This window comes from Moschus berezovskii, chromosome 14, assembly GCF_049115385.1.
Source record: "Moschus berezovskii isolate FMDL1 chromosome 14, NW_MosBer_1.0, whole genome shotgun sequence".
In the NCBI taxonomy this organism is placed as follows: Eukaryota; Metazoa; Chordata; class Mammalia; order Artiodactyla; family Moschidae; genus Moschus; species Moschus berezovskii.
In genome coordinates this window covers 84,525,868-84,536,905 of record NC_142473.1, presented here as the reverse complement: position 1 = coordinate 84,536,905, position 11,038 = coordinate 84,525,868, and the positions used below count along the sequence as shown (strand labels likewise).

At 36.8% G+C, this 11,038-nt stretch overlaps 2 pseudogenes; both read right to left on the bottom strand.

Moving 5' to 3' along the window:
• Positions 1 to 2,477: 2,477 nt before the first annotated feature.
• On the bottom strand, positions 2,478 to 3,419 carry LOC148775738 (olfactory receptor 5M1-like; annotated as a pseudogene).
• A 6,206-nt stretch (positions 3,420 to 9,625) lies between these two features.
• Positions 9,626 to 10,557, bottom strand: LOC129554093 (olfactory receptor 5AP2-like; annotated as a pseudogene).
• Between the last annotated feature and the right edge of the window lie 481 nt (positions 10,558 to 11,038).

Here is an 11,038-nt window from a genome sequence, read left to right as displayed (position 1 = left end):
ACCCAGTCGAAAAATGGGCCAAAGAACTAGACAGACATTTCTCCAAAAAAGACATACAGATGGCTAATACACACATGAAAAGATGCTCAACATCACTCATTATCAGAGAAATGCAAATCCTAACCACAATGAGGTACCATCTCATGCAGTCAGAATGGCTGCTATCCAAAAGTCTACAAACAATAAACGCTGGAGAGGGTGAACAGAATATGGCAAAGATGATGGATGTCACTTCCATAATTAGGCTATACAAAACTGTGACTTTTGTTTTGCCAGTAGTATCTCTTTCTCTCTGGATTTGAGGTAAGCAGATGTATTGCGAGTTTCCTTAGGAAGATACCTTTGTGACAATGAACTGTGTGTGGACTCTTTCAGGAGCCAACAAAAAACTGAAGCCAATGGAGTACCATCTCACCCCGGTCAGAATGGCTGCTATCAAAAAGTTTACAAACAATAAATGCTGGAGACGGTGCGGAGAAAAAGGAACCCTCTTACACTGTTCGTGGGAATGCAAACTAGTACAGCTACTATGGAGAACAGTGTGGAGATTCCTTAAAAAACTGGAAATAGAACTACCATATGACAAAACAATCCCATTGCTGTGCATGCACAAAGGAAACTAGAATTGAAAGAGACACATGTACCCCAATGTTCATTGCAGCACTGTTTACAATAGTTAGGACATGGAAACAACCTAGATGTCCATCAGCAGATGAATGGATAAGAAAGCAGCGGTACATATACACAATGGAATATTACTCAGCTATTAAAAGGAATGCATTTGAATCAGTTCTAATGAGGTGTATGAAACTGGAGTCTATTATACAGAGTGAAGTGAATCAGAAAGAAAAACACCAATACAGCATATTAATGCATATATATATATGGAATTTATAAAACATTATGTTTTATATATTTTCGGTATTTCTTTGTTTTTCAACAATTAGTATGTTCAGTTATTTTTGTAACCAAGTTAGTGTGATTTAATTGCTAGTATTAACTGCATTAAAAGTGATGTTCACCAAAAATAGTATCTTTGAAGTGTAAACCTTATACTATCAAATGAAACTCAAGATTTATATATAGCACGATTCCAATTTTGTTTTATCAATTATAATAATATATGTACATAAAATTATTGAGAAGAGATATTTAAAAACACAAAGAGAATTCATTCATTGGTTTAGAACACATAACTCATAGAAGTTATTTCTTCACATCTGTTTTTATTTTCTAGTCATTTATAATGAACATGTGTTTTATGATCTAAAAAATATATTCATAAAATACAGTCAAAATATATCTTCCACGTATCAAAATTGCCTGCTTTACATGGAACAACAAGACAGTTCTATTATATTACCCACAACTTATCCTGAGGACATGTAGAAGAAATTCACATTAGCTATTACTAGTCATCTTGCTCTCATTACAATTAACATGATAATTTATAGCAATAACCTAGTCAATTCATCACCCCCAACATCCCATCCAGTATTTGTTATATAATAAGGGGTTTAGCTCAGTTTCTTGGGTGGTGCTAGTACTAAAGAACCCACCTGCCAAAGCAGGAGAGATAAGAGATGTGGCTTCGATCCCTGGGCGAGGAAGGTCCTCTGGAGGAGGGCATGGCAACTCTCTCCAGTATTCTTGCCTGGAGAATCCCATGGACAGAGGAGCCTGATGGGCTACAGTTGGTAAGGTCACAAAGAGTCAGACACAACTGAAGTAACTTATCATGCAGACAAAAGAGGTTTAGCCACTTCAACATGAATTGGAAAGAGATTTTGGAATCAAACTGCCTTTGTGTTGCTAAGTGTCTGAATGACTTTGGGTAGGTCATTTAGTCTCTCTGTGCCTAACAAAGGAAAGCTTATAAATGGAGATGATTGTTTTCTGACTAGTTAATTTGTTATGATTTAATGCTTAATGACATAAAAGTGAGAAGTCAATATAATTGTGTCACTTATGATTATTTTAATACATGTTGATGTATATTCTCAAGAATTTCAGAGGTGAGTTTCACCCAAAGACTTACAGAGTACAAAAACATAAATCACAAATAGAGGTCAATAAGTAGAATATTAAAAAAATGAGACACTCCAAATATGTCAACCATTGGATTAAGAATTGCAAAGACTGAGTTTAAATTTGGGTCCTAAAAGCCACAGTGGTTTTCAAGACTATCAAATTTAGGCAAAATGTTAAGTACATTTCAATGATTTTAAAACACATTTTCAAACTGGATATAAATCTTGACGTCAGAATGTGCTGTTGGCTAAGAGTGAAACACAGCTCTTTGTTTAACCAAAAGAAGAGATTGCTATACATCATGTCTCAATGACTAAATTATCCTGATCCTCAAAAAAAAAAAAAGGAACCTGGAATTCTATCACAGGTAGAGTTCTGCTTTACTCATTTCTAGTCTCTAAAACACAAGGCTGTTACAGACACAGTCATATCAAATGAACAGATGCTTAAACTGCAATTTTATGAAAGATTTCTCTTAATGATTTGCTGCATGGCTTGGATCACATCCTTATTCCTCATACTGTAAATCAGTGGGTTCAACATTGGGCTGAAAAAACTATAAAAGACTGCAAATATTTTGGACTCCTGTACCGACTTCTCAGATGGCGGCCTCAAGTACATGCAGAAGAGGGTTCCGTAAAATAGAGTGACTGTTGCCAGGTGGGAACCACAGGTAGAAAAGGCTTTGTGCCTGCCTTCCACAGAACGGATCGCCAAGATAGATGCAACGATGAAAACATAACACAGGAGAATGATGAACAAAGAGCTTGAGAGAGTGAAACCAGCAACCACAAACATCGCCATCTTTTTGACGTAGGTGTCAGAGCAGGCCAGCATTATCAGAGGAGGATCAGCACAGTAGAAATGGTTGATCTCAAGGGAGTCACAGAAGGACAAGTGAAAGGTCAGCAGTGCCTGAGACCATTGAGGAATCCCCAAGTATAAGGGACTATGACTAGAATGGTGCAAACGTCCTTGGACATCCTGGTGCTGTAATGGAGAGGGCTGCAGATGGCTACATAGCGGTCCAAGGCCATTAAAGCAAGGAGATAAAACTCAGTGATCACCAGGGCAATGAAGAGAAGACACTGTGTGAAGCATCCAGCATAGGAGATGGTCTTCTGGTCTGAGAGGAAATTGTGCAGCATATTTGGAGTAACATTGGAGGAATAGCAAAGGTCTACAAAGGAGAGGTGGCTGAGAAAGAAGTACATGGGAGTCTGGAGGTGGGGATCGGCCCTGATCAGCATGATCATGCCCAGATTCCCTGCCAGTGTGATTAGGTAGATCACCAGGAACACCCCAAACAGGGCCTTCTGTAGTGCTGGGTCATCTGTGAGTCCCAGGAGAATGAATTCAGTCACTGCAGTGTGGTTGCGGGAAGACATCTTCTCATCCCTTAAAAGCTGAAAGTGGCAAAGTGAAGAATTCTATCTGATCCTGATTCTGCATTTATTCCATTCTTCTGTCATTTACTTTTGATCTATCTCTCTATGAGGAACTTACTGTTCTCAACCAATGCATCAGAGCATCTATGTAAATATTTGCACTTTATCTCTTTGCAATATATTTTTCTATATATATACTGGAAACACTCACAAACTTACACATTGCCTTTCTCTTTCTTATTTGTAAATCATGTATACATATATACAATTAAACCTGTTTTCTTGGAGAACTCCATATTCGGTATTTTTTTTCAAATTCTGTGAAAAAGAAAGCCAAAAGAATGAAAACCAGGTCTGGAAAGCAGCAGGTCAGTGGCATCATTCAAATGGACAAATGGAAGACGCAGTTTCTATGGTCCCTGCAGCTCTGACACCCTATTGTTTTTGACACACAACAGAAGACATTTTCAGTCCAGCATTATCTCGTGAAACCCGTACTTGTCTGGCTTAAATTCTTTCAGAAGACATTTAATTAGTAGATGCATCTCTTGACATATGGCTGAGAAGGTACAGAATGAAGAATTGTTCTTTCTGCTTTTTAAATTCACCCACACATTATTTATGGAGGCTTTTTTTTTTTTTTTTTCTGTTCTAGCTCCTGGGGTTACATGAGTGAGCAAATTACCTATCCTGGTGAAGCATATGTTGTAAGAGAGGTAACATATATTGAGTACATAGACAAATGTTTACAGCAGCACGTCACTTAGAAGAAAACACTATGAAGAAAATTAAAGGTGGAGTGCTTTTAGATGGCCATTCAAAGAAAATCTGAGAAGGCAGAATTTGAACAATAAATAAAGAATTCAAATATCTGAAGAGGAATTTGCTTCCATTATTTTTTTAAATCTGACACACTTCTGAATATATTTGTTTTTAGGGAAGCATGTTAGGATAATATATAAATGCGGATTTAGCTCCTAGCTGGGATTATCATTTCTGTTTTTTTGTGAAAGTATGATATGACTGGAAACATTATGCCTCAAGAATTTCACCTTAAGGCTTTTTAAATTTAGTTTTTACTGCACATCAGAAGAGCCTGTATATAATACTTGATTTTTCAGAAATGTCATGAAATATTAATATTTGAATAGAAAAAACAAGTATAAAAGATGAAAGTATTTTTTTCAGTGTCGGTGAGAATATTAATCTTCACACAAAACAGAAAACATATTTTTAGTGAACAAATGTAGAAAATGACTTACCTGTAAAACTGACTTACCAGTAAAACTGACTTACCATATTTTCTAAAATGAGGTGGGAAGATTTATAATGTGTTTCTTAAAAATATTCCCAAGAGTATATTTTTAAAAATTCTTATACTCCAATTAAGATAGACTTTGTTCCCTCAAGGGCATAACCTTAATTTCATGCTTTGAGATCTTTAATTTTCCTTCAAGACCAAAATCTCTGCATAACATCTTTGTACCCTGCTTTATACTATGTGGCTGAGATCTTTGGCAAAAATAAAGAAGTTCACCATCATTTTTAATACTATGAAAGTACAAAAGTGTGGTTGGATGAATTTTGCATTTTTTGTGTTTAAAAATGACTGAGAACCAGGATCATTCATAAAATTGACGTATCACAAAATTGGTGATTTAGGAGGAGAGGTCAAGTATGAATAAAGAGTATCTGAATATTCTTTGATACTGCATTTGTTAGAGAATAAAGGAATCTAGAGATGGTCTCAGTAGCCTCTATCTTCCAGGGCATTGATAACTCCAGCCAATACCATCAAAGGAATTAAAGTAGAGTCTCATTAAGACAAGAGAGGCATCTCTGATTGTTTTAGATTTCCAGATACTGGGTTACAGTCTGAGAAATCAGTCAGTGAAATAAAGCTGTATATCATTATGCAAATATATATTGCCATCAACTTAGCAGATTAGGGGAGATTTGAGCCTAACCATATATTTTTTAGATGGGGGTAGAAAACGTTTATTTATCCCAACATTTTCTGTTTTACCTTGATTCCTTGAACAAATTAAATAAAAATTTAAAGTGTAAAATCCTAAATATTCCCATGAAATAAAAGTTTCTTATGTGATTGTAAGGCTAATTGTAGGATAATAGAGCCTTATTTCCTGACCCTTTAATGTAAAGATTCCTTATTTTACAATACTTGAAGATTTGACCCTTCTTTAAGCTGAATGTCAGCATTGGTTTCCTAAAGTACTTATATATGTATGTAAATACATTCTGAGATGGGCTTCCCTGGTGGCTCAGACAATAAAGAATCAGCCTGTCAAGCAGGAAACACTGGCTCAATCCCTGAGTTAGGAAGATACCCTGGAGAAGGAAATGGCAACCCACTCCAATATTCCTCCTTGGAGAATCCCATGGACTGAGTAGACTGGTGGGCTACAATCCATGGGCACACAAGAGTTAGACACGACTCAGTGATTAAACCACCACACCACTATATCCTGATATACTTTAATATAGAATAACATTGTAATAATCATAATATTTACAAACAGATTTTTCCAAGAAGAGGTAAGACTAACTCAATAGCAATTGAACAAGTAGAAAAAGAAATAGTGAATTAACTCTGGAAAGGCAAAATAACAATACTTTTCAGTATGGGATCACTTGACCAGAGGTTCACACATAAGAAGTACATGCTTATTTTTTTACATATGTAACAACAAATAATACTGGAGGGCACAGACGTTACCTATTTAACTTTGATACTAGCTAAAAGAAGAGTTTTAAGCGTTCTTATTTTATTTTCCTAGAAAGCTTTCAGGAGACTCTATTTAATTTATATTTGAAGACACTAATTCCTTAGTTAATATCACTCAGGTTCAATTACAAAGACCAGTTGACATGTGTCTGCTAAAAGAACACATAATTGCTTTAGCTACACAAATGTCAAACAATCAGATAATTGAAACTATCCCACTGACACCACTTTTGTGTTCTTGTGATTATTTAATTCACTAAATTTTTGTTATGGCAGATTAATAATATACTAGAAGTTCTAATCTATGTAATAAAATTTTACTGATTGAAAGGGAAAAAAATAAAAGCATCCTATTCACAGATCGCTTAATAGTTTATATAGAATCTCCATTTAAGATACACAAATAAAATGTTAACTAGATTTATTGTAGTGATCATTCAGTTGTACATCCCATTTTTTAATATGCCGAAGAAAAGCTAAGACTATATAGTGGAAGGTCACATGGTAAAGATCAATATACATAGATTGTTTATATTATTATGTAAAAACCAACCATAACTAGAAAATAAATGCAGATTCATGCCAATGTATGGCAAAACCAATACAATAATGTAAAGTAATTAACTTCCAATTAAAATAAATAAATTTAAAAATAAATTAGAAAAAGAAAATAAATGTTTTTATATATTACTTATAATAACATCAAAAGAGTAAGCCACTTAAAAATGATTTGTTTTAATAAAACTGCAAGAGTTACATACTGATAACCACAAAACACTGCTTGCAGAGAGAAATTAAAGGAGATTTAAATAACAGAGAGATGTATCTTCCTTGTGGATTGTGATATTCAGTAATTTAAGTCCAATATTTTTAAGATACCAATTTGCCTAAAATTGATCAACAGTTTTAATGCCAGTTCAGCTGGCTTATTTTTAATAGACAAACTGATTCTAAGTTATATAGAGATTGTTAAAAAAAAAAATCTTAAATTAACCAAAACAATTTTGAGACAGAAGGAAAATCATTAAATGATTTTAACTATCTGATTTTAAGAGTTAGTAAGGAACTACAGCACTCAAAAAACTGGAAATGGCAGCCCACTCCAGTGTTCTTGCCTGGAGAATCCCAGAGACGGCGGAGCCTGGTGGGCTACCATCTATGGGGTCGCACAGAGTCAGACATGACTGAAGTGACTTAGCAGCAGCAGCAGCTACACTGAACAACATATTTTCAATATGGGTGAAATAGCCTTATATTGGAAAGAGATGTTATCTAGGACTTCCATAGCTAAAGAGAAGTCAAAGTTTCAAAGGACAGGGTTTGCCTCACTTCAAACCTTCAAAGGATTGACTGACTCTCTTGTTAGGGGCTGATGTAGTTCAAGGCTTCAATTAAAGCCAATGCTCATTTACCACTTTGAACATTCTAGGGCCCTTAAGAAGTATGCTAAATCTACTCTGCCTCTGCTCTATACATAAAACAACAGTGTAGCTGACAGCACATCTGTTTACAACATGCTGCTGCTGCTAAGTTTCTTCAGTTGTGTCCAACTCTGTGCTACAATATGGACTGTGGCCTGCCAGGCTTCATCTGTCCATGGGATTCTCCAGGCAGAAATACTGGAGTGGGTTGCCATGCCTACTCCAGGGGAATCTTCCCTGCACAGGGATCAAACCCACGTCTCTTATATCTCCTGCATTGATAGGCGAGTTCTTTACCACTAGTGCCACCTGAGAAGCATGGTTCATGAAATATTTTAAGCTCACTGTTGAGATCTACTGCTCAGAAAAAAAATAAAATAAAAAGAATTAAAAACAAAGATTTCTTTTTAAAGTACTATTACTTATTGACAATGCACCTGTTCACCCAAGAGTTCTAATGGAGATGTACAACAAGATATGTGCTGTTTTTATGCCTGCTAACACAACAGAGCAATAGCATTCCCCATCCATTCTGCAGCCTATAGATCAAGGTATCATTTCAACTTTCAGATGTTATTATTTTAAAAATATGTTTTGTAAAGCTATGGCTGGTATAGATAGTGATTTCTTCGATGTCTGGGCAAAGGAAAATGAAAGCTTCCAGAATGGATTCATTGTTGTGGATGCCATTAAGAACATTCATGATCCATTTGGAAGATGTAAAAATACTAACGTTATGAGGATTTGGGGAAATTTGTACCCCACCTTCATGAATGGCTTTGAGGAGTTCAAACTTTCAGTGGAGGGAGTAGCTGCAGATGCAGTGGAACTAGTGAGAGAACTCGATTCGCAGCAGAGACTGAAGATGTGACTCAATCGCCGCAATCTCGGGATAAAACTTGAATGGATGAGGACTTGCTTCTTGCGGATGTGCAAAGCAAATCGTTTCTCGAGATGGACTCACTCCTGGTGAAAAACGTTGTATGGATTGTTGACATGACAACAAAGGATTTAGAATATTGCATAAACTTAGTTGATAAAGCAGTGGCAGCCTTTGAGAGAATCAATTCGAGCTTTCAAAGTTCTGCTGTGGGTAAAATGCTGTGGAACAGCATTGCATGCTACAGGCAAATCTTTTGTGACAGTGTCAATTGATGTGGCAAACTTCATTGCTGCATTTTTAGAAATTGTCACCACAACCCAGATTTTGAGCAACTGCCACACTGATCAGTCAGCAGTCATCAGCAGTAAGGCAATACCCTTCACCAGTGAAATGATTATAACTCACTGTAGGCTAGATTTTAATAAAGTATTTTAATTAAAATATATACACATTAGACATAATGCTGTTGCATACTTAATAGACTACAATATAATATAAATATAACCGTTACATGTGCTGGGAAACCAAAAAATTATGTAATTTGCTTTATAATGCATTCACTTATTGCAGCGGTCTGGAACAAAGACTACAATATATTTTAGGTATGCCTATTTTGTCTATTTTTGGAGAAGGCAATGGCAAGCCACTCCAGTACTCTTGCCTGGAAAATCCCATGGATGGAGGAGCCTGGTAGACTGCAGTCCATGGAATCGCTATGAGTTGGACATGACTGAGTGACTTCACTTTCCCTTTTCACTTTCACACATTGGAGAAGGAAATGGCAACCCACTCCAGTGTTCTTGCCTAGAGAATCCCAGGGACAGGGGAGCCTGGTGGGCTTCCATCTATGGGGTCACACAGAGTTGGACATGACTGAAGTGACTTAGCAGCAGCAACATTTTGAGTTTTGCTCCTAAATAGGGAGTTGAACTATGATAATTAGTTTTTTCAAGCATATAGATTCTCTGGAATAAATGGGATTTATATAGAGCAATCATATTCCCCAGGATGCTTGGAATATTTGGTCCAATTCCACTGTTAGGGAAAAAAAAAAAAGAAATCTCATGACAGAATGACATGGAGCCAGAGTAAGCACATGTGGATTTGACCATTTCTAAGTTCCCTCTGAGTCCCAAAAGCCCACACTTTGGCAGTTCTAAATACAGAAGCAAAAAGAGGATGTTTCAAAATTTTTGCCAAAGGAAGTTTCGACCTCCTTGTTTCTCAGACTACAGATGAGAGGATTTAACATGGGATGACCACTGGATAAAACACAGACACCACTTTGGTCCATTGAGTAGCTGGAGCTGGGCGCAGATCCATGACAGGATTGTACCAAAGAAGATGGCGGCCACCATCAGGTGGGACACACATGTGGAGAAGGCCTTGTGCCTCCCCTCAGCAGAGCAGATCCTCAAGATGGCGATGAGGATGTGGAGAGAGGAAATGAGAATAGTGAGGAGGCAGCTCAGTTCATTAAAACTGGCAAAAGCAAAAATGACAGCTTCATTGGCACGAGTTTGACAGCTTCATTGTCAGAACAAGGGAGTTTCAGGAGGGGTGGAATGTCACAGAAAAAGTCGTTGATGACACTGGAGTGGCAGAAAGACAGCTGGAAGATGATGCCCGTGTGAATGGCAGCGTGTATGAAGCCAGCGAGGTATGTGGCCAACACCAGCAGGACGTTAAGTTGGGGGGACATAGTGATCGTGTAAAGGAGAGGTTTGCAGATGGCCACGTAATGGTCATAGGCCATCATGGTCAACAGGAATCCCTCAATGCCAGCAAAGGAACCAAAAAAGAAGAACTGAGTGGCACACTCATTGAATGAAATGCCCAGAAATTTACGAGCATTTTAGAGGCAATGAGAGAAGAGTAACAGAAGTCAACAAGGGACAGGTTACTGAGGAAAAAATATATTGGAGTGTGGAGATGTGAGTCAGTCTTGATTAACAGGGTCATGCCAAGATTTCCAAACACAGTGATCATATGGATGACTAGAAATACCATAAAAAGAAGACTCTGTAGCTCTGGATGATCGCTGAACCCCAGGAGAATAAATTCAGTCACTGTCGAATGGTTGTTCATCCCTTTGTCTCAGAATGGATGATTTGCTTGCTGAGATAAGAAAGACATCAGTGATATAAATTATGCAAAAAAAAAAAAAAAGAAAATCAAACAGTGTATTCTCTACTGTAAAATTACTTTTAAAACGTGTAAAGAACATGTATATTAAGGCTTTTTATTTTTTTAACTGCAGAACAACAAAAAGATTTCTTAAGTTAACTCAGCAACTTTTATTTTAAAGTGAGCGTTTATCCATGTGTGTGTGAAGTTGATAATCAACCCCTGCCTGTCTGTATCTCACCTTACCCCCCAAAGTTTTCCACCTCCTCCGTTGATCGTTTTGCCTTCACTGTCTATCATTCAGTTCCTTTACATTCTCTTTGGCAATGAAATATAAGACATAGTTGGATATATAATACTTTCTGAATTCAGTTTGTTTGGTTTTTTTCCTATTTTCTCTTAAGCCCACTCTAATCAAACTTTCACTCCATCACTCCACAGA